This window comes from Apteryx mantelli, chromosome 8 (genome assembly GCF_036417845.1).
Source record: "Apteryx mantelli isolate bAptMan1 chromosome 8, bAptMan1.hap1, whole genome shotgun sequence".
Classification (NCBI taxonomy): Eukaryota; Metazoa; Chordata; class Aves; order Apterygiformes; family Apterygidae; genus Apteryx; species Apteryx mantelli.
In genome coordinates this window covers 17,489,097-17,514,641 of record NC_089985.1, presented here as the reverse complement: position 1 = coordinate 17,514,641, position 25,545 = coordinate 17,489,097, and positions in this window count along the sequence as shown.

Sequence of the window (25,545 nt, the reverse complement as noted above, 5' to 3'; positions counted from 1 at the left end):
AGATATCCTTTGAAATACTTCTTCAGATCTTCCATCCTGTGTTATTAGGGTTTCTTGCTTATTCTCTGTTTCTCACTGTAAGTTCTGCTGAAGTGTTTTGAGGGTCAGTTCTTACAGAAGAGTATTTGTAGTTAGTTTTCCATGTAAACCTGACCATAAGCTTAAAACCGGGTGCACAAATGAAATGCATAGTTTTTCCTTTGGTTAACCCACCAGCATTGCTTCTGGACAAGGTTTGAAAATAGCATTATCTAAAAAAAATAACAATGTTATGAATCACCACTCTTACAAGCCTTCCAGGGGTTCTCCCTTTCCTGTTTGTAAATCCTTAGTCTTTGCATTAAAATTTTCTCAGACAGGAAAACAATAACAATTGATTTACATGGACAAACCAGATTTTCTCAGTTTTCAATCCAACTTCCTTTGAGATCTCATTGACCTCCAAAGTTCAACTTCTTCCAAGAAAGTTTTCTTTAGGATTAATAGCCCTAGCATCAAATCACTGTTGAGTGCTATAGCCATTAGTAGTGCTATAACTAAGGACATATCAGTATTTCCACATAAACTCTTATTTTCAGAGATTTATAACTTGGCTACAAAAATATACTTTTATGCTGAAACTTGGCAAAAAAGCTCAGTCTGGGAGTGATTTTACTTTTTATTTTGGGAAATCTCTACAACTCGGTGGTTGTTTTTACACTGAAGTTCTGAACAAGACCTCGGTTTGCCATCTACATCCCCTAGGTGCCTTGGAGAAATCCCAGCAGGACTTTCTAAGAGTACAGATCGACTTCTGATAAATTATGAAAGGGTGATGTAAAAGGATGTTTAAAAGTGTTTTTTCCCTATTTTAAAGAATCTGAAATTGTATCTAGTCACTGCTTCTCTAGAAGACATTTTAATCACTTTAAAATTATAAGATTTTTCTGAAGATTTTAGCCAGCCAGACTAACATGTAAGACCAATGAACTGCTCTGCAGTAATACAGGGGTCTGAATGCTTTCATTAGCGTCCTCATGCAGAGTAATTGAGGAGCATGTTGGCCCTTCTGGAGCTGGGCAGATACACTGATGGATTGGGGTGTGAAAACCCCACTGACCATCTGTAGGAGGCCAAAGAAAAGTAGAGATGAAGAGTCTGGGGAAACTTGTATTCTGCCTCTTCAAGACCCAAAGCAGTTCCCCAGTGGCTGGGAGCTGTGCACCAGTAGGAGCCACCAGAGGGAAAGAAGGCAGGCACCTTTCCGTCAAGCATCCCAAAATAAATCTTCACCAAAATTAGAGCGGCTTAGATCAAAATCAGCGGAAGTACTTACAAGCTCCGCTCCACACAAGTCCCTTCAGAAGAGGTTTGGGGGCACCATCTGGAGGGAAAGATGTCAGAGAGACACCATGGAGTTTCCAGTTTCCTTCACAGGTAATTCCTGCAAAAGAATGACTTGGTCCTGAGTCATTGCCACTAGGGATGAGAAAATAAACACGACACGACACACACACAGACATGTTCAAGGCTACAGGCTGCAAAATTAAGTGCTTCAAAAAAAAATATACTCAGCTAAGATGACAACCCAGAAGAATACAAAGGGTATGCAGACTATTCATTCATTCCACAGCAGAAATTTGAGCAAACCAGAGACAAAACCGTGCCCCCAAACTGGTCAACAAAGCTAAAAATAGCCAGCCAGTCTTTCCTCACTTACATGGGATAATTTCTAATGTGTCCAGTAGCAGGCCCACTACTTCACTTAGCCCATACAAATCCAATCTTTTCTTATCAGTCACCTTCCCATATGAAAGAAAAGGCCAAGTCACCCTTCAGATACTACCTTCTGGAGCACTGTCTTGCTACAGAAATGTCAGCAGTTACCACAGTTGCTCCTACAATCCAGAAGGACTGCCCTTAAGTTCATTCCATTCTGTCCCAAGAAGAAAAATATTGGCCCCCAACAACAGCAAGACAACATCCCCCGAAAATGAGGCACTGCTACCCTTACAGAGTCTGACAAATGTCGGCTTTGAGCAGGAAATAGCAACCTTTTTATCTTTGGGAGTGCTCCATTTGAATCTGATCCAGAGGTTTTCCTTGGGAGCAGCTGATTATAACCAGACAAATTCAGTCTCAACTCCAAAACTTCTTTTGAAGCCATAATGGCAAGGGAACCTCACAGACAGGATTAGAAAGAAGAAAATGAGGTAGCTTTGCAGCTGTCTAAAGGAGCACTTTCCAAATGTAAGGAATGGCATGGGATAAAGCTTGAAACTGAGTGACTGAAAATCTAAGAAGTAGATGGAGAAGGCTGGCACTGTGTGCTAATCAGTGAAAGAAGTGATCTCTTGATTCTGAATAAGAGATGATAGGTAGGATGAGGTGAAGCTATGAAGGGATTTGAAAGTGAAGACAAGCTGCTTATATCTGATAGAAAAGAAGTGTTATATTTGACAGTCAAAGAGCTGGGCTAGGGAAATGATCTCTGCAATGCTATGCTGTATAGAATCATGCTGGCAAAATTGCATTTGTCAAAACCAGAGGAATGGATATTGCAGTAATCAACTGAGGTTGGTAAAAATTTACATATATATTAATTCTTGCATAATAATCATCATAGAGTAAGTTCTTTAAGTCACGTCATACAGACAATTATTTTTAATGATTTTTGGAAACTTACACTAAAGCATGTGGCGTAGCAAAGCAGACTTTCTAATGAGTGTTTCATGTTAGCATGTTTAGTGCAACATTCTTATAAAATTTCTAGTCTTATAAAAGAAAAAATGACATATGTAACTAACATTGTTTTTATATGCATCTTTTTTGATTTTGGATAAAGCTTTTCATTTATATTCAATATGTGATGTCATGTTTATACCCACGGCATGTTACATAAAGTCTTGGCTGGTGGTCTTGGTTTATTCCTCTCTGGGCTCTGGTAGCTTGACAGAGGTTGTCCATGAAAACTTGGAGATGACATTGGAAAGTCAGTGTGCTGGATAATACAGACATCAAGTCACTAAGCATACCACCTCCTAGACATACAGATTTAACAGCACTTCTCCACTTTGTTCAGAACAGTATTAGGTTATAGTGGTTCTGGCTGTAATACATAAGAAAATCATTTTATTCCCTATTGTATTATATCCTTCATTTCCCCCATGCAGAGACCGACTGCTCAATGCACATTCTTCCAGGGCAAGGCTTTTCCTATTAATAGACATCTTGGCTTCACACACCGAGAAGAATGAACAAGATTTCTAGTGCCTGCCTAATTTAAGCGGACCATATGTCATAAGCTATAGTATCCTGTAAGTAGAGAATAAAATAAAGCAAGATTGAGAGGAAAAATAGCTTCCTGCCATTAGCTGCCCTTCTCAGACTCAAATTTTCAAAGACATGTTTATTTAAGTGTGCTGAGAACTATTTACTTTTTCTGTGCATCACAAAGTTATGCATATTTCTAACCTATTCTTAATGGGGGAGCTGTCCCAGGAGCAGAACTTCCGAGCATTACCACAACACAAATAACAAGACATGGGTCCTGCTTTTTCTTTCTGGAACTGCCTTTAACATTTAAGAGCATGGCCAGCTTCACATTCTTCTGCTTTGGTTTTCTAACTTATCAAAAGTGGAATACAATTGTTTACTATTTATTTAGAGTCCCGTGATTGTAGGATATTGCCACAAAGGCTATTTCAAACTTTCTTTCACTAATCTGAAATACACTAGTGGACGAATGTTATTTTTTAGCAAATTATATTAATTACTATTATTGTTTAACCAACCCATCTCTGCTGCACAGGTGAAAGAAATGCACTCTTTCGGACTCTTTGAGTGGTTATATAATCAGCATTCCTTGCAAATATTTGACTCATTAGTGCTAGCAATCCCATTTTCCTGGCAAGTTGTCCAGTGCTGGGTGCAAAAAGAGTCAGAGAACTAGAAAATGTAAAAATCAGCATTTCCATCTACTTCCTCCCACTCATCCCACACATTTCTACTGTAATTTTCACTTTTTGCTTAGTCTTTCTCTAAATATGTCTCGAAAAGAAACATCACCAGATCATTTCATTTCAGGTTAGGGAATGCATAAGACCATGATCAGCTGACAGGCATACCTGCACGCACTTTCTCAGGTTTTGACACATGCCGTTCTGTACTTTCAGTGTAAGTCCAATTTCCATTCCCCTTAGGATCCAAATTGACATTGTCAGAGGTTTATGTTGGTATGAAAAACAGAAAAGGAAGAAACTTCATAGATAACAGCTTACAACTTCATTGGGGTTTTTTTACTGCTATTTGTGACCAAAATAAGTAGAACGGAGGATCTGGTATTTAAATTGGGGGAGAAAAATCATATTTGTTAGGAATGAGGAGGAATTTTGCATCCATATTTTAACCAGTAAACATCTGGTTGCCTTATGAATCTGTAAGGATCATATTGCGTCCAATTCAGATACTCAAAACCCAGAACTGAATAAAATTTAACTAAAATAAAAGTCACGTGCAGGGAAAAAATTATCTTGCCAACTAATTATTCACATTTGCAAATACTATGGCTACTCCCTACCTTTCTTTTCTACTTAATTTAGTTAGTAACATGGACTCAAAGGTAATGTCTAAAGTTACAAGAAAATAACAATAATGGCAATATGGAAACGGGCTGATTTTGTCCAACAGTTGCAAGTTAAGCAGTACAAAGCTCTATGATTTGGCATACTGTCCTAAAGAAGACAATCCATGGCCCCAGTCCTACAAACACTTCTGTGCTTTATGCCTGTGGGAGATGTTTATGAGGTTAAGGTCCAAACTCACATCTTTGTGGTACCTAAGAGGAAGGAAAAAAGATGGGACATCGACTTTGCCAGTTATACCGGCCTGCCAATCCTGCCATTTTTCATGATAATGCATGACCTTACTGCAATTATCTGTGAATTCCTGGCCATTTGGCCACCCGCAGAATAGGCAGACTCACTGTATATGCCAGACAGAGCTATGGGCTGTAAGTCTGACACTTTGCAGGCATATTAATCTGCTGCATGTATGTAACTGATCTGCATCTGTGCAATGAATCCTGTATATTTGGACCACACTGTTCTTAGCTTTTGCAAAAAGGAAACTAGGTATGTTGGTATTTCAATTCTAAAAGATTAAGGAAAAAGAAAAGTTTCAATGTTTTCTCTCTTGCTTAGACTAGTAGAGATGTAATTTAAGGAACGATGTTGGCACATGTCATAGAGTCTTAGAAGTCTTCCTAAAGAGTCTAGCAAACAAGGCCTTGCAGTTGAACTGCTGCATTTGCTTCAGCTTGCTCAATGCAAAAGAAAAACTGAAAAGTCAGGCTTTTTCTGACTGTTCCCTTTGAAGAAAGAATTGTGATTGTTGGCAGAGGAAGGAAGGAGCTAGGACAAAACAAGGGAAGGAAAAAGCTGTTTTTTTCTTTCTACCAGCCAGCTCCTTGATTCTTGCTGCCAAGAATATAACTTTAATTTACAAGATAAACATAAATCTATTTATATATTATTTAAATTTAATTTAAATTACAGAAGAAAATCATGTCTTCTGAGTTGAAATCTTTAAGTATTCAGGGAAGGAAAAAAAGAGAAAAATATGAGAATGAGACAAAGGTAATTTTGATGTCATTAGCAAATGGCCCCAGTTAAAAAAGCAAAAATGTCTATTCACATTTAACATATTTTTAACTTAGTGAATATTTGTTTCCTTTTTCATATTATCTCTCATTACAGAGATATGATCAAAAATCTAAAAGGACTTGTGTTCAACTTAGGTGTTCCAATCTCTAAATACTTAAATGTGTCAAAAAATGTATCCTTGAAAATCAACAGTGAAGGACACCTCCCTGTAATTCTCCTTGAATATCTAGGGTCAAAAGATGTCATCCTGAGAAATCTGTTATTTAATGTAACTTATGTCGTAGGACTCATGATGATAATAATGAAGGTTGATGTTGTGAGCTGAATTATAAGGATATTTTCTTCAGAAACATTTACTAACCCAGCTGTTATGCACAGATTTTGAATATATCACTTTTTCTGATGCCCAGTTGCAAGATATGCATAATCCCAGTTTTTACTTATTTAATTAATTAAAAAGTAAGTAGGCAGGGACACCCTGTTACAAAACTTGGCCACTTAATTATAATGTTTTTAAAAAATGACTTATTTACCCAACCTTCCCAGAAGAAATGAAAGAAAAAAAAAGGGCTGATTTTGCAAGCATTAAAATAATGCTTTGTAGTATTTTTGTTGTTGTCATATTATAGCTACAAGTCTGACCACAAAAAGAAGCAAGAATTTAGACTTATGAATAAACAGGCTCCAATGCAATAGAGCACTCCATGAAGTACCAGGAATTATTTTTAATCTGAAAGATGGAAAGAATCCACTTCTGCAAAATATATCCTTCATACAGTAAAAGTGCTATAACAGAAAATTTATGATAGGGATACAGTGTGGGAACACAATTTAAGAAATCTGTAGCAGATTTAGCTAGATGTAGAAGATCAACCGTAAGGAGGCTATTTGGCTCAGTTTCCATTGCTGTAATGTCTTATAGTTATTGGAAGAACAATACCTTCCTTCCATTACTTTAAAACTTGACCTTAGATTTCTTCACTGTATACTTATAGTACTGGTTCTAAAACAAATCTTCTCTGCCATTTAGGAACATGGGTGGAGAAATGGGCCCATGCCTAGAAATATACTGTGAAAATCTGTGAAAATAACAGTGAGCTTCAGAAAAATGAAGCAGTGTTTCAAAGAAAAGAAAAATCAAGCAGCCAGGCTTTATCTTTAAAAAAATTTGGGTTTTGTAAGATGATATTGAACAGAATTATATATTCATCCAGATTTTTTATAAATGTAGTTCAAAAATTCACCTATATAATAAAAACAGTGTTACCTTAAATGTTAAGGTGTCCCGTTCTCATAACCAAAGTGCAAGTGGGAAAAAAATATTATTCAACGGATACATAATCTCTGCAGTCTTCATTTCAGTTACCAAATATCCTCAGCTACAACTTAATTGAATGGGGATTGAGGATGCTCAGCATGTCACCAAAATGACCTCTTAATTAGAACTAAAGAAACAGAGCCCCACACATCCAAACAGGCTTTCCTTCAGTTTGACCAAACTTCTTAACAACAATAATCTTCGTTTTTAAAATATGGAAATGACTGTGATCATCAAGAAGTAAGACACTCTGTGATTTTACTCAGTTTAAGTTTCCAGAATATGAAAAACTTTGCAGAATCTCTCTTCCTAATGGATGATAGAAAACAATTGAAGGACGTTCAGCATAGTGTTTTCTTTTTCTTTTTTTAATATGATAACTGCATTTTTACTTAGCTGAAAAAGTTGTGATGTTATGTCAGTGGTGTTAAGCATGATCTTGAAGCAAGAACAAACACACTTCTAGGGTGCTTCTTTCCAGATCCAAACAGAGGTCAGTAAGCTCATAAAGCAGAAAGGGGCTAATGGCAGTACCCAGCTGGTTTATGGGCTGTCTGAAAGAAGGTCACCTATAGCTCCTAGAGTCATTTCAATCTCAGTTCATTCTGTTTAGGTTGATGAGCTCATGAGAAATCACACATTTGCATAATTGTGGGATCTGAGATTTAACCACGGAGTATTTCCGTTTGTGTGGGAAAGAAACAACCTTCCCCTTCCCCCAATAAATAAAAGAACCCAACTGAACAATTCAATTTCTCAAAATGTTCAAGGGTGCCAGATTTATAATGAAAATATTAAATGTTTTCTCTGATCCTTTTTGGGTAAGTATCTCATGTGAAGCCAGAATCTGGCATGCCTTAAAAACTATACAGCTCACGGGCCAAAGAAAATAGGAAAGAGAGAAATCTCTGAGAAACTTCCTGCCCCTTTTCAGCTGGTGGGACTTGGAATCCCCTAGGATGTCACAAAAACAGGTAGTCTGTGGGGAAAGCATTGTGAGGTGGAGTAAATAGGGTTGCATTTTTGGCATTTTCCTTCAAAAAAAAGAACTTATAAAGTTTTTTTTTATTATTATTTGCAGTGAAATAATGAAATAATTCATTTTTAGACAACAGTGTTTCCATAAGCATCAGGCAAATGTGTCTACTATTAGAAACAGCATTCTCTAACTTTCACAGATTTACCAATTCCCGCAAAAATTTGCACTTTTGTACATTTTCCTGCATTGGCATTCTCAAATGGAAAACTGTTGATCTGATGGAGTCTGAGGACTTACTAAATGATAAGGAAAGATTTTGGAGCTAACATTCAGTTTTTTAATGGCTTTATCAGAGTCAATATCAGAATATTTGAATAAATATGTCAAACATTAGCCCCTAATTGGACAAAAACCCACCCTTTATTGGGAATCAGAACATGTAATGCCTAGTGCATGTTTTAACTGTCTTTCTCATTCCACCCCAAAAACAGGAGAGCTGCATTTCACCCTAAATCTATCCAGGGCCTGGAAATGTCTGAAACCTGTCATTCTCTTGTTCCTGAAAAAATATTTGGTGAAGGCCAAATTAAAACCTTCACTTTTAGTTGTATGCGGTTTCATGAGAAACCTTCCTTTTCAGTACACAGACCTACCAGGAGATAGTTTAAACAGTGAAAAGATAGAAACTATTCGTGACATGCAAGTAGCTGACAAGTCTTGAAGTATTTCTTTATCCAGTAATAGGGGGAAAACTTACGATGGGACCTCAAAGGACTTTAAAGTTTAGTTTTTCAAAGCACTTGTCATTTAATGAATCCATACTTATTTAGAACCAATCAGAGACAGTGTCATGGTGAAATTTTGGTGCAACTACACTTCTTGATACAAGCCGAGAATAAAGCCATGAATATGCTAGTAACTTTGTTATCTGGAGAACAGACCATGACCACAAGCTCTGTGATGTCAGAAAAAAAAGGAATTAGAAAGAGTATATAGAATTATAGTATTACAACAAGCAGGGCCCATACTTCTTCACTCTATTCTTACTACAGAAACAGTACAATAGCCGTAAGTTAAGGACATTTCCTGAAGAGAATGCCCTTTTAAAAACATTTCCTCCAAAAATAGGTACTTGAAATATTTTGAAAAATTACTACTAGTCTAATTTTTTTTATTTTTTGGAAGCTACAGATGAGTTCTTTATTGTGACATGTGTCTTCTGAATTCCCTTTTATCACTGACAATAAACTCTAGGTATCAAATAAACATGCCTGTGCTTTCTGTAGGGGGCAGTCTGATCAAAGTTTTATTTTGTTTTCTGGTAGAAAAAACATTGGGAAAAACTGTTTTGCCAGACCAACATGTAAAACATTAATGATCAATGTCCAAAATGTTTTCAGTGCTGGTTAACTAGAATTATTCGAAAATTTGTCTAGTGAAGTGTTCAGAATGAGTCATGTAGAAATGAATATTTATGTTCCCTCTGACCTCAAACATTCTTGGCCTTGTACAAGGTCACATAAGGAGACTGTGGAAAGCTTCCACATAACTTACTTGATAATTTCTCTCCTTAGTTCAGTGAGCTGGGTATGTGATGTACACCACATGGTTTTCAGTGCATTCAGAATCACATTAGGTTCTCATAAAATTCATTTTATAGTTATTTAATTGTGACTGATGATAAATGAAAATACACGAGGAATGTTGGGGCAGGGAGACAAATTGCAAGGGATAGCATTTTGATGCTGCTGCTGGGTTTATTTTTAAATCTGGCAGTGATTCTGTCACTATTACACACACACTGTTTTTCCCAAAATGATACTCTGAGCACAACATAAAATACTCAATTGCAATATCCAAACACTAAGAATTTCACAGAAATAAAATGCAAGAGCAGCTGTTTTGCTTCTTGAAATCTTTCTTGGATCATCTGTAATTGTTTTTCTAGAGATACTATGCTTCTATGTTTTCCAGACACATATTTAAAGCCTTCAAAACGTTTCTTACAGAGAGATGAATGCACATATAAAAGATCATGATTCAGATCAGAAGGATCTATGAATCAGTCATATATGCAGCAACATAATGAATCAAATGACAGGAAAAAACAAAATGGCAGATTAAGGATTCCTTAAAGTCTGAATAAGAAACTCAACTCACACTGAATAAAATGTGGGAGTTGTTTTGCCACTTTAAAATGTGGAATAGCAGGCAGAACCTAGAACACTGAAATTTCAGTACCCAAGAACCACAGACATTTCTGGAATTGCATGTAATGCTTAGCTGGAAAACAAAACATTTCAGGGCTCAGAACTTCCTAGCATTACAATGTCCTTCAAAGGCCAGACTGAAACAAAGCTGTCCTGCTACACTATGAGTCTTCAAATACATGACTTTGCCTAGAATGAGAATAATAGAAGCATCAGTAGGAAGAACATTTTTGGATCAACGGAACATTATGGACAATATAATGAAAATTATACTGGTCAGAGAAAATTAGACGGGAGTTGAAAAGGATAGAAAGCATCGATTCACCTATATTAGCTTGGAGGACAAACATAAAAGTCTTTATTTATTAAGCTCCATTATGAATTTTCATTTGCTCTGTTAATCTGAAGCCAAGACAATAAACAAGTTTGTTCCTCTGATTATTTTTGGAGCATATATGGCAATATGAATTCTATTCAAATGAAAAAAAATCAACTTTCAAAGGCTGAGAGTACTGAGTAAAATAGGAGCTACTGCTAATAGGGCTGCACCCATTTATATTAACACAGAACTTAGCCCACTGCTTTAATAAACAACCAGGTCATGACTTTATTATTAGGAAAGAAAGGAGATCTTTGGAGAATTAGAAAGGAAAGGAAATCTTTGAAAAATATGCTGAATATTCTTTTCTGTTTCTTTTCTTTTTTTCTTAAAAAAGATAAAAAGGTGGGGAACCAAGTGGGATACTTGTTAGTACAGGTGTGTTTGGGTGGTCCTCACTCAGTAGCCACAGGGGATGGCTACACTCAGTAGCCAGGTGGGACTGATGGCAATTTTGGGACTGTACTCCTGAGAGTGACAGCCGCAGAGCAGGGACTATATCACTTCTCCTCTCTTTCTCCCTCTACCGATTCAGGCACTACAGCAGCAGCTGCTTGTGGCTCTGCCAGTCCGTGGGAGGGCATGAAGCACACCTTCCTTCCCTCTTCCTAGGACATTAACTGAGATCTTTCATTCCCTAGACAACTGCTCCTTGTCTCCTCCAAGGAGAGACAGCAGGCTCAGTGGAAGCATTTCATGTGCTGAATTCAAATTGTGGGCCAACAGTTGGTCCTGCCAAAGTTTGTTACATGGGACAGAAACCAGTTTTCTTGATAAAACCCCATTACAAATGTCAAAAGGATCTCTAAGGGAAAAAATAAACAAGGGACCAAACTCTCTCTCTACAGAAGATGGCAGCTAAATTTCCACTTGGGTTAGCTGCAGACTTGTTTGAAGTGAAGTGTTTTTATGGCTGCAGAAAATAACAAACTACAACTATTTAAAATCATGTAAGGTGCTTTATCTCTATTAAAAATAGCTTTGGTTTCTTACACTTTCATAAGATCTATGGCTATCCACTATCCAATTATATTATGACCCTCATTTGTATTCTTGTTATCCCCTGGATTCTGGGAGATGTCTAACTACTAACCTCTATCAGCATAAAAATTGCAAAATATTGTGCAATTAGCCTACACAAGACAGTTCTCCCAGCTCATAAAAACTATTAGCTATAATGGCTGTATTAATTACTGACAAAAGACCAACTTGAGGCTTCATCTGGCATTAACTTTTCTTTCTACGAGGAACGTTGTCAGATGCTGACCTCCTCTGAATCCTCCTTTTCCCCCAATGATTTGCTCCTGCCTTCAGCACCAACTAATCTTGCATGTCTTTATAGATCCAAAATATAAAATTCTGGTCCTCCTGCAGAACTCTCCCCTATATCACCATTCTCGGGGACTGCCAGGTAGCTATTACTGAGTCTCCCTTCTTTAGAAATCCTTTTAGAAAAGTCTCACAGATTTGTAGACATGAGCTTTTCTGTAAAAGCTAACTAAATTTAGCAAAATATACTAATCCTCTAAAATTGGGTCATTTCACTGAAATATGCTCATTATGGAGTTATCAGATCCATCTTCCAGGAGAAATGGCAGATCTCAATAATAGCACTTAGTCATTCTTTCACAGTGTGACTCCCACCCTTCATCATCATCAGTGAAGCTAGGACTTGCCTGCTCCATCCTGTTAGGGAAGGTATTAAAGAATGGTACTTCAGCTGAGCAATATCGTAATAGGAAAATACTATAAAATGAAAAATTAAGCTAAACATTTTAATGTACTAAATGAAAGCTCCTGTATCAACAAGATTGGCCCAGAATCCAAACCAGAAGGCACAACCATTGTTTATCCATTCATGCCTATCTTCAACATGGAAGAAATAATACATGGCATAAAAGCACGAGAACCTACCTGCAAACAGAAAGGTAAACACCAGCATTGTCATAAGCTAAGGAATATGACTTCATTAATTAATGTGTTTATCTTCCATAGTCTAATTGGGAGCTTGCCTGAATAGTTAATGGGTGAGGAGAGATAGTAGAGGACAAGTCAAGATCTGTCCACCGGGATCGCTTGCTGTCGGACACAGTGCCCAGTGAGGCGGCAGCGGGGACTGTGTGGCCGTTGCTCCTCCCTGCACGGGCCGGCTGTGTCTGGGAGGAGGGGATGCCTGCCACAGCCCTGGGGCGCACCTCTACCCTGCTAAGCAACACACGGATGGCAGCTCATGCTTTTTTGTAAGACTTTTGCATATGCATCCCATGCATCTCCGCTCAACCCTGTCCTCTGTGACTCTGAAAAGGACTGAATCTGGCTGATCATTACACCATTAAACACCAAAGTGGCATCTAACATAGAATAATATGGAATTAGCATCTAATATAATCTAATATTAATTAAGTAAAACGTAAAGGAAGGTAAAACTGGCTGAAGCAGGTGCAAAGCAGTTTGGGAAGGCACTGTTAAGCAACTAAATAGTTTGCAACCTGAACACTATCTTGAATGTTATTGTGAAGCCACAATCAAGTAAACCTACTGTGTCAAACAGAAATAAGAACACAATGATTATGCTTCATGCGATGGAAATATATTGTGTGAACTTGGATCTTTTTAAGTCAGTACAACCTTGCTTGGTACAAGATAAGTGCCTGTGTAGTCAAGCCCTGAATAATGCAAAGTAGGTACCACAAGAAACAAGACTGAATTAATTTGCAAACTGTGTGGCAGTCAGCGAGGTGATATATTAATATGTCATAAGAAAATATGTTGTTGGACATAAATTCATTATCTATTAAGGGATACTGGATAAAAACATATTACAGTCTTGCCATTTGTGTTATTAAGGGCATGTTTAATCTCTAATTTATATGAGGTTTGGTGTTTGTGGGTCTATAATAAATACTGAAGGACAAGAATTATGGGAGTGTTGTAAAAGTATTTCAATTAACTTTTTATTGTTATATCTTAAAACATGTATTGTAAGCCCTGTCCTTTATCCAGAATTAGGCATTCACAATAATTACCTTGTCATTTATGACATACTCTTGCTTTTAAGGAATATATGATGCTTATTTAAATGAACTTTGGGAGTGATTAATAGAAGTTCATTTTATTAAATGGAACTGTGATTTGCTATGTGTATTGCTAAAGGATGCAGTTGCTAAGACACTAGTTAAATAACTGGAAGTTGATTGCACATGTAAATCCATGGAGACAGCATTCTGTCATGAATTTGTGCAGTTTTTAAAGATCCCAATGAAATATTTTGAATGCTGATGAGACAGAAGCTGCATATATTTAAACAGATAAATATTCATCATTAAGCCAGATAAAATATGATAAAATAAAAAATAGCTAGGGAGACTTTATGTGACTATGTGCCCCCCTCCCCCAATCTCTCTTTTTAAGTCTTTTTTTAAAGTTAGAATATTTCTAGTTTTAATCTTGTGATATTTAACTGTAAAAGGCACAGATATCCTCTGGAAGAGGGACCAGTATATAACAGTTTTCTCCTCTTTCCCTTTCTCCCTACTGGTGAGCGCCTTAAACAGCAAACCCTAGAGCCATGCTCCTTCTTGATTGCCCTCACACCTGTCTTGGCCCCCGTCCTGCAAGCCCCACTCAGTGCTTCAAGAAATAAAAGAGTCATAAGCACCAACACTGAGGACAGGACTTTGGAGCTTGCAAAGACGGAAGGTCCTTCCCTACAGCTTTAACTGAAGACATAGTTGTAAACTTGTCTTCAGAGGGTTAAAGGCAACATGTTGGTTTTTCTTGCACAGGTTTTCCTATGGATGAAGACATTTTTTCCTCTCATTAGCTGTTCAAAACCAGAAAGACAAGGAAGAAAAGCCCAACCACTATTTTTTGCCCTGGCATTTGCATGCCGTTCACAATATTTGCATTAGGCACGTTCAGACATGTCCAGATTTTTAAGTTTCCCCAGTTCAGCCACAGCAACAACATTCAGATGTTGCATCAGTTCAACTCTGGGTGAAAAAAAATCACTAACTAACTAAAATTTGAACAGGCCTGTTTTATCACTTGATTAGATACTTCTAATTGGAGTAGCTGATGTGATTTGATAATTAAAGTGTTTAACTCTTTTCCACCTGATTTCCTGTGTGCTGCCAAAGAACTTTTTAGGGGCGGTAGGTGAAGACAATTCAATGTTGAATGCATGAGTGCAACTTTCTCAATGAAGTAACACTAGGTAATAAATCATTAATTTTCAAGAATAGCCATTGTAAATTTAAAACTTAATACTTAACAGTTCTAATAAGTTTAATAAAAATAGTTTTAATAATTTCAAATAATCTCATGCATTAATATTTGCTTCCAGATGTTTCTGGAATTAAATATTACAACAGGATTAATATTAAATAGATTTTATATATTATTCAAGCCCAGGCTTTGTCTCTATCCCTTGTGATCAGATAGCAAGAAAGCCATGGCTGGGTGCTAGTTCCTTTTAGGGCTACAGCATAACCAAGGACCTGGTCTTAGGGATTAAAGGGGTTCTATAAATTTCAACACAGATTGCAATCAGCCATGAGATTAATTGGTAGATCAACTACACATTGGCTCCATAGGCAAGCAGAAGTCAACCTCCAACAGTACAACAAAGTTACACTGCCTCTGGGAATTAAATAATGATGCCTCCGATATCATTTGCTTTCAGAGTAAAACCAAGTGCTGCCAAGAGGTGCCAAATGAGGTTGGGACCCATGAGCTTGGCCCGGTATTAGCACCAACATGTTAAGATGGAAGATTGCATAGACTAAGCAGAGCAAGGGAAAAGAAACATTGCTCTTCCCATTTTACGGACGGTAAGCTGAGAGCCTGTCAGAGAAGCTGTGTGTTTTTACTCACAGTGGAGTGCAGTGAAAGCAGCTGCTTTCAGTAGCCAAACTAAATGCAGAATGGCACTGTGCCACACATATCTCCTAAATGACTGTCTGAGGCAGGGATGGAAAATGAATCTAGTCAGATGGTCTCCAAAGTCACTGCTTTAACCACAGTTCCCTTTCCATTGCCTGTTTCTCTCTCCTCCCACTGCTTCTCTCACTCCATGGCAGTGCTATAGGAGGCAATCCACACAAAAGCAAGGCGAAAATGAACTTTGCAAAAGACCATCCTGTGCAATTTCTCCTGTTTCCCTCACTTTTGGGTCACTGGAGTGGTGTGCTCAAAATTCAAGTTTTATCAAATTTATCACTTTCAGTCATCACCTACCAAACCGAGTAGCATTCCTCTAAACAATTCAATGTCAGTTCCTACTGGTTCCTTTATATTGCACTAGGTGAAATGATGCAGGTATTGAATGTAACCTGCAATTAGAGATTATTGGGCCACATCCTCAGAAGCCAACTGAAAAATAGCACACTTGGCAATTTCTTTCGTCTGTTAAAGGGGACTGATTCTGCCATCTTACTTCAGTAAACCTACGTAAACTTATATATAAATATGGATGTATACATAGGGGAGTTACTCATGGAAGTACCAACGGCAGATCTGGATGATAAGCATTGTAACTCAGCAATACAGCATCAGTGTCACTTTTTGAACTCTGGATGAAAAATATCAAAGAGTATATTTGCACTCTGCTATGAAGTAACGAACATATACAATTCATTTCAGCCTCACAACCAGAACTGTGCCTGTCAGAAGATACACTTTGATTTTTGTTAAGTAGAAAATCCACATTTTTCTTTCTGTGCCTTTTAGGCATATAAAACCTTAGGCTCAGTGGCGAGCTGCATTGTTCTGAGGGAATCATACAAAAAGAAAATATCTGTGCCTTCTTGGGATGGGGGAAATTTCCTCCTTATTATTCCATGGCTGAACTCCTATTTCATGTAAGATAGACCAGGGCTCTATCTCTGTCTCTTCCTTGCCCTATCTTGATACTGCGTATTTGCATGGAAGAGGAAAGGAAATGCAAGCGTTTCTAATTTTTCTGCTGCTTAGTTAGACCCTGAAGTGGCTGACAGCAGGAATTTGAGGTTCTTTTTTGTCTGACTAAAAGGCAGTAAAAGGAAATCAAAAGCCATGGGGCCAGACTAGGCACTTGCTCTGGCTCTTTGCATTGTTCCAGAAGATCCCTGTAGGTTGGGAAAGTCCACAGATGCTGCAATGTAATGGATGCCAGCCTGTTTTTTGAACCTTTTGCACCATTGCTGCAGCATCTTCTTGGAGACTTTTGCCAACCAGAGCATGTGAGAGTAGCTGATATGGAGAAGGATACTGAATGAGCTCTGCTTGCTCCCTTCCCTTCCTCCCTCCTCTCCCCTAAGTTCTCTAAGCACTGAAAAGAAAGTCCCTTGTATTAAGCCTGTAGACTTTATATTAATGAAATTTCAGACAACTAGACAAATGCAATATTTGAATTCCACAATTAAAAAGAAAAAAAAGATTGTCATGAACTGACAATCATCAACTAAATGTTTTGGTTTCTAGGGCAAAATTCACTTAGATACATTGCACTTGACCAGCATTTCTCTTTCTCTACTTTGGTCATAAAATATCTACCACAGAGGATACAGGTGCTATAGCTGACAGCCTGTAGACAGGAATAGGCAAGAGCCTGAACATTATATTTATCGGTGTGGCTGTTATCCTTTAGGCTAAGGTTGTATGCATTAACCTTGCCATTTCCCAGACTTATTTTAAAAGGAAAACTAAAACACAAGTTTAATAAAGCTAAAATTTAAGTGATTCCAGGTGTGGTGTTCAGTGATCATTCAGTGTTAAGGCTCTTGCAAGAGATTTCATTTACTCTGTTTTTGTGATGCACGACAACTTGCCTGGGCTATCCGTGTGAGGAGTGCAGATCTTGAGGCACCATCCCCAGAACCATCTGAAAGCAATGAGGCTGCACCACTGGCAGCTGGATAAATCCTTCCCCGCTGCACTAGCACAATAGGTGTTCAGCCTGCTGCAGCTGTTTCACCATGGTGTTTTCGGGAGCAGCTCTGCAAGAGAAGGAGAGGTGGGGGCTGGGGAAGAGAGAGAGAAAAGGATGTCTTAGGGAAGGACTATAAGGAATATTAGGCAAAGCCAGGCAAGGCAGGCCTCCTTCCCTTCCCTGAACCTCCTCAGTAAGTTACTCAGCTTAGGATGGCTCAGTGCTGGGGAAGCAGTGACTGGGGCGGTGGAGGGCCAGGGTGAAAGAAATGGGGTATATAAGAGGTTGGAGGAGGCTGTGCTTAGTAGTCGAGTGGAGGTAGAAGAAAGTTGAGCCTGATCTGGGCAACTGAACTAATTGCAGTAGAAAGGCAAGTGTCCTGCAGATAAACACATGGAAGAAATGTAGGAAGGTAAACACTGCAGTGAGAGAAAGAAAATGGATCAACATATTTGAAGGGAATGGGGAATGCAGCACATATTAACAGACCTTTTAATAGATAACTCATTAATCTGTTTTATGCACACTCAGACTAGACATTTAGAGGTCATTTAACACATCACTAAATTATATCATGAACAACAAAATGCACACCATCTATCTGGGGAGGATGCTGACAGGTGAATATACATCCAGCCTTGCTTCCAGTCTTATTTGCTTGGAGAGTGTTTCTGCTAGGTTGGGTTAAACATCAATAGCATAACCATCACCATGTAAAAGAGCTGCACCTGGATGTAAAGGAAAGAACTAGAACTGAACATGGAAAACATCAAGGGAAAGAGCAAGTATTTTCAAAAAAGTAAAACTATGGAGTCCACAAAACCATGAATACTATTGACATTTTATTTTCTTTGCATAAATGACTTCTGGACTAAGGCACTTCTATCCAGTTCCCCAGAGCTGTATTAATTTCCTAGTTCTGCCACCAGCTTCTAATGTACTTTGTGCAGGTCACATTGAAAAATAAATAAATAAATAAATATTTAGTTTCTAGAAATAAAAATATGATCACCCAAGTCCTCTCCTCCCAAGTCTAAACACCATGACCTTCCTGAGAGTAAACCTCTTTTTGAGATTAAAAGTCCATATTCTGAAAATAGCTCTGTGAACATAACTGAGGACAGAGCCTCAAACCCACCCCAGTTCCCATTCAGATATATGGGGTCAGCTTTTCCACACAACTCACAGTCATGTGAGAGCAGCAGTTATAACATTAGTTTGCTACTTTCATTGCAATGATCAGAGGCTCTCCTCACAGTCATCCTCTAAAATAAAAAGGGTGAAAGTAAGTTGCATTTCCTTAGGTGTGGCTCAGCCATGTAACATAAACAGAACTCAGTTTTCTCTCTGCTTTCCGTTTAGCCCTAAGAAAAATACTTCCCGGTTATATTTAGAATTCTAAACTGGTCACAGAAAGGGGCAGTGGGCAGGGTTTGTGGTTTCTTCAAGTAGTCTGTTGATTGCAACATCTTGGGTAAGTCACTCCTCATGCACAGTCATTAATTCGCTATGTAGTGAATTCTTCAGTTTTGCTTCTTTTTTAGAGGTTGGTAAAATTCCTTTTTTCTTTTTGCCAACAAAGAAAGCTTATGTAGGAAGGCATGAGGGCTTGAACATGGTAGAGTGTGCCAGGCAGGTCTTCTGCTCCCTGTCTCAGAGCCCTTCAGGGAGCTACCCGCTTGCCAAGCCAGAGCGCCCCTAGGGCACAGCTAGCTCTTCCACCAGAGGGGACCAAAGGTTTGGCACAAGCCCTGTCTCCTTTCTGCTTCTCTCCCCAGTATAGCTTGTCAGCCGTAAAAGAAACAGATATATTGTCTTTCCCCCCAAAATGATGCATCAGAACCTTTTCCCACGGGCTGGGAGCCGCAGGAAGAGCCCAAGGCCACCAGGTGATCCTTCCAGGGGAGGTGGCTTTGCAAGGCCCCACATTAAGTAGCAATTACCTGCTAAAATCTACTCTTGAACGTTTAGTGCCATTATTTAAATATAGAAGTGATGGCAAAAAAACCCCAAACATTTTGTGTCCCTTCAAAGACATTGGATTACTCCCAATATATTGAGGTTCCTCAGGCTTGTGGCTCCCTAGGGAGAGTCCTCACACCATTTCTATGAGCATATTTGTCCCAGAGACTGGCCATCACTGCTACAAGTTTTGGGGACTCACCTGCAAAACCAAAACAAAGCCTGCTGAGAGATTAGAGAACTTCAAGAACAGAGAAAAGAGCAGCTGTTTTCCTTTGTAGGTCAAGATAAGAATCATATTTGTACTTTCAGGAAATGAATTTAATTTCTGAATAGCAAAGAACAGTATGACTACTTTTCTGACCAAAGGCAAGCTAAATATCTCTCTGATGCTGATTATTACAGGTAGTCTCAGTAATCTGTACAGGACCATCTTAATTTTCTCCCCTGAAGCAAAAGGAACTTTTATTATTTGTAGCTGAGATGGAATTTGTTGAAATGGAGCTCAACAGCTACTAAGTAAACAGGCTGAAAAATGAATGAATCTAGGGGAACAAGTTGAAATAGTGACATACATCATGAAATGTGATTAATGACACCAAGGGAAATATAAAATAACATGTTTCCCTGGAAATGGGCTGTAAATGCACAATGTCTGCTCAATATTGTGCATCTGCAGTTCTCCGTCCTGCCACCTAATATCCAAATTGTCTGCCAGTATAAACACAGCTGCTAAACGTCTTGTACAACTGCAAAAATAATGAATCTCCACTTTCTTCCCAGCAATTGAAGTATATTTTTACAGAGACAAATGCAATGTTTATCCTTGTTCTACAGAAGACAATGCTGATGCCCAATATATATGTCTTACTAACACATGTTCAGATTCAAATATCATAGATCAAAGAAACAGGATGGTTGTTTTATAGTATCCGCAGATGAACTGAGATTTAATGTTTTTGGTGTGAATAATTTCTCTTCTGGTTTGTGGATAGACATTTGTCTACCTTCCAGTATATGACCACTGTTTTAGTTTTTTTTGACCATTATTACAACTTAACTGTATTTAGCAGGACTGGGAGGAAAGGATAAGAGATCTCCTCTATGTAAACTCTGCTTTCCACATTGTGGATTGGCCTGCAGACTCAGCTGGATAAGCACTGTGACCGGTTTCTCCCCAGCCTGGAGACATAGGTCTGCAGCAGCTGGGGGCGTGGGAGACTCCAAGTAACAATTTTCATGTTATAATACTAGGCTGTACTGTAAGAAGTAATTTAATATAATTTACCACGTTGCATTTACTTAAACAATTATTCTTCAGAAAATATAACTAAGGAAAATCCAAATAAAACGGAAAATGATAGTCAGGATTTTCAAACACTGTACTCTGCTTGGTCTTTGCCTAGTTGAAAAGAGCATAAATGGAGAGCAAAAAAGAAAATGAAAAAAGAGAGAAATAAGGCTCCATAACCTTAGGAAGGGTACCAATCTATTTATATGCTTCCTGGAATGCTTAGAACATTTAGTCTTACTGGTCACAAGAAACCACTTTTGTTGTGCAAAAGGTTTCACACATGAACTGAAGTCAAAACATTTTTCCATGGCATTGTGGGAAGAGAAAACATTATTGTACAGTTTTGTGAACTACAGACAGCAATCAGTCTGTGGACCTGCCTGGTAAAACTTTCTGAATGTAAGAAAACACTGCCACTCCCCCAGCCTCCTTCAAATCATAGCCTTGAAACTCACCTCTTTTGTAATACAGAGAGAAAATTGGCACCTAATCATGATTAGGGAAGTAGGCAAAGTACAATTACTGCTCTTGGTTAGTTAAAAACTATGCACACACTATCATTTTTTGTCAGCCTGTCTCTCCCAGCCTATACCCCATTTTTATCTTATCCATCTGTTACATCTTGTCAGCTGTGATCCTGTGGGGCAAGGAATATGCTTTTCTCTAGACTTGTGCAAGCCCTAGCTTCAGCCCACTTTTCCACTGGCTGTAATATAAATACCAGAGAATTATAATAAACATGAGATTTTTTCCTGTCAAAAAGTAAGAAAGATCATGAATTTTAATAAAATGACACAAAAAATTCCAAACTTTAGATGATATTTTAGCAGTAAAGACAGATTAGGTAGATTTGATTGGTCAGACCATCACGATGGTTTAACTTTAAGCTTTTGTTGGAACTTCCAATTATCTTCTTCATTTCCTTATTATTTTACCAGATATTTAATTACAGATTTTCCCAATCTGTTACTCTACCAAGCAGAACATGTCTTGTGGATATGACTTGGCCAATGACCACCCATGATCTGTGGCCCGTAGCTGAGCTTAATACAGTTCCAAGTTGTTACATGGGTCAGACTGGCTTGTCGGAGTGATCCAAGACCTCTTAAAATATAGCCAGTCCACCTTCACAGCATACAAATATATCTGAATCTTTGCATCTTTTAAGTGCTCACTTTGAGCACGGCAGCTAGGAGAAAATGAACTGAAGTTGAGTCCAGACTCTCCTGCTGCTAGACTGAAATTCATAGCTGATCTCCAAATCAGTTAGGTATGAGTTTGAACTCCAAGTCTTTATAGTTTTGTTCAATAACTTTGTATTTTTAAGTAAAGGCTAAAACTGAAACAAACAGTTGCTCCTGCAGAGATGCTGTGTTTGCACGCTGTTCTCATCTCTGGGTTGGCCCTGAGGAGCAGACCTCAGCAAGCCCTCGGCGCTGCTCTTCCAAAGCAGCATGGCTTTGGATGCTGCCTCACTGAGGTAGAATAAGGTCACAATGCTAGGTACAGTTGTCGATCATGCTAGGGTAAGTGCAGACTAATGCCTTTAAAGTCTGTGGATTTATGCTATCCCACATTTATTCTGGCATAAATCACAGGAATTTGACTACAGAAGCAATATGGGTGGAGATAGGCACAAAATATTGCAAGAATATGAAAACTGGAAAACAATGTCTCTGACATCACACCCCAAAAATGTGCAGGAGAGAGAATGGAGGATGAAAAATGCACAGGTCAAAATCTTTCCATTACAAGTTCTACCTGGAAAAGCAACATTTGAAAAGTGTTCAAGTAGCAATAAAGATGCAGACTTGAACTTTTCTGGCTTTTACATGATATATCACATCACAGAAGAAGTGGGGAGAATTGTCAACCTTTAGTAACTATACACTTCTCTTATTCACTCCCCTTTTTACAAAAAACAATTGTTCCACACCTATGAATCTGCTAAAATGTATAGCTTTTCACAAAAATAGACAAATGTAACTGCAAGCAGGTAAGGTAACAAAGGAAGCTTGGAAGAGGATTCAGGTCACTGGGAAGGCATTCATTTACTGTGAGAAGTCCTTGGATGATGCAGAGGAAAAGCTTGCCAAAAAGCCCTGGAAAAAGTCAAGTGGCCTGATCATTACAAGAGATTAGTGGTGCAGTTCCCAGCAACTTCAGTAGGAGCTGCTCACGGGTACTTGAGGGATTTTAAAGAACCACACACAGAAGACCAAAGCCTGCAGAGATCTAACTCCATCTCCCCAGTAAGGCTACAGGAGAAAAAAGGAGAAGCAGTTTTCAATGCGACTATCTTCTTCCTGCCCTAACTACACTTCTCGTTTTACCAGCAAAACAAATCCAAACGATCACTAGGAACGCAGACCTCTCAGGAAGTCTGCCCTCACAGCTGCCTTCAAACATTTGCAAGGTTTTTACAGTGCAGGAATTATTCCTGAATTGAATTACAGCAAGAAACCGCTGGGTCTAGGGCGAAAGACAAAGTGTTTGTGAGGGTGCTGTGTGTTTGTGGTGGGGGCGGTGCGGGTGGAGCGGGGCTGGGCCTGGGCTCTGCTCCCCTAGACCTCGTCACGGAGCCGCTCTCACACCCCTCGGGACGCGGGAACCCTCCCGGGGCTCCTCCAAGCGCCTGGGCTGTGCCTGAGACGGGGAGCACCTTTCTCCCCAGCAGTCCTGGCTTTAATCCCTTGTCTTTTTCATACGGCCTCAGAACATTTTAAAGTACAAAACTTGTGGGTACTTGTGGGTAGGACACCTTTCATAATAATAAATACGACCAGCAGTGCTTTTGTGAATTTAGGTCAATGCATCACCCTTAGAGCGCATTATAAATTCATCAGAATCACAGCCCGAAGAAAATTTTATTCTCTGGCATCCGCTGCTTTTAGCCATGCCACAGATCTTTAGCAGAATTTAAACTCCAGATTAAGTATTGATTGAGTTTAAATAAATTATAATATGTTATAGCCAGAAAGTTGGGCTGTGACTGGTGTCAATGGTTTCCCTTTCTACCTCCCTTTCCACCTCAAATATTAATAGATTTATGCGCTGCATTATGATTGTAATGAACAACTGATTCAAAAAAACATAATAGTGAATTAAGTACTAATTTAAACAGCATTTTCACCTACTCTACATAGGAAGGAATAAAGGTGATAAAGTAGGAACTGAATAAATACATTACCTTAAAGGACTATTTGAATAGGAAGAATTCTTAAAGAATTAGCTACAGTAGAAAAATAAATCAAAACCTGCAGCTTATATTAACATTTGATTACATTCTTTCCCTTTTTTAAGGATCAAAAATATCTCAGTAATAATGGCTACTGAAACAAACTAATTTAACGATGCACTTTTATGTCATGTTCAGTGGCATCAGCTGCTCATGGATCCAGCACATTATTTCTGGACGACTAATAAATGAGCACATCATTCTAAATTATATTTAATAGGAAATGAAAACTTGCATGCACAGGTATTCAAAATGCAATGAAGATACAGCTACCAAAGCCAGCTGAGAAACAAAAGAGGCTTAAACTTTATGGAAAAGAAAACAACAACTATGTGCTGTATTGCTAAAAGAGGACAAGAGGACACATAAGGACATATAGTTTTGTGTTTGACCTATTTTGGTTGATTTAATTTTCAGATTTTGTAAGCCAAGCTCCAGTGAGTTTCTGAGGAAAAAATTCTAACTGGCATTTTACCGTGAGTCAAACCTCACACAAAAAGTGCTTTGTGCATCAAGATAACATTAGGAGCTGTCTAGCTGCACGTAGCAAAGGACCAGTCTGAACAAAGTGAAATAAAGCTGTAATGGACTTCTAATAGTAATAATACTTTGCACTTCTATAGCATGTTCCATTTTGAGATCTCTAAGTGCTTTGCAGTGCATGACAATTAAGGCCAACAGTTGGAAACTTTAGGAGAAGATTATTATCACAATTTTACAGATGATAAAGAAATTGAGGCACAGAGAAGCTGAATGACCTTCATAAGATCTGGGATGCCAGTGCGTTGTCAGAAATGCCAGGCTGTGTTTTTGGACCTCTGCTTCAACAAGTGCACCAACCCCCTTTCCAAAACAGTCTCTCTGTCAGTTAGTTATATGTTTGACTAATATTCCCCTAGCTTCATAAACAATAAAATACATCCTCTCATTTAGAGGTAACTTATTTCCTGTTGCTGTTCTTGCCAAACTGATGACAGAAACATTCATTCTTTTAATGAAAGTGTAGAAGTTTAGGGTAGCACAGCAATTCAGATAAAGTCCACTTAAGTTGGAAAAAGTGACTGAAATTGCAAGTATGGCCACATTGCATGTACACATACTGTGTGATAAACCTTTATTCCAGTTGACATGGTGAGCAATTGCCCATTTTAAGAGGCAACCTTAGGACTTTAACACCCATCTCCTTTTCAGACTATATGTATCAGGATCCTGATATTCTTTTCCCTAGTAAGTGGTTCACTGTGAATAGAAGTGACAAGCTTTGAATTTGACTGTTTTTTCTAAGTGAACAGCTGTGATATTTACAGTTTTCTTTCCATTCTCTGCAAAGAAAGATGTGATTGCTTTATTCTGAAAAATACAATAAATGAATCATTTTTCCAAATGTCTCTTTTTCTGTTTTTTTCTGGTTAGATCTGATCCTGCAGTTAGAATACCCCAGCCCCTTCTTTTAGGCATTAATAAAAACAAGAAGCAATGAAGTTAGATTTTGCAGTGCTGTACATTTTCACCTGCCTACATCTAACTTAACTACCACTGAAATCTTCTGGGGATTTAACCCAAGGGAAGCCAAGCTTCTCTCTTGCCAAGCAGGGTTTCTAGTACTACTATAT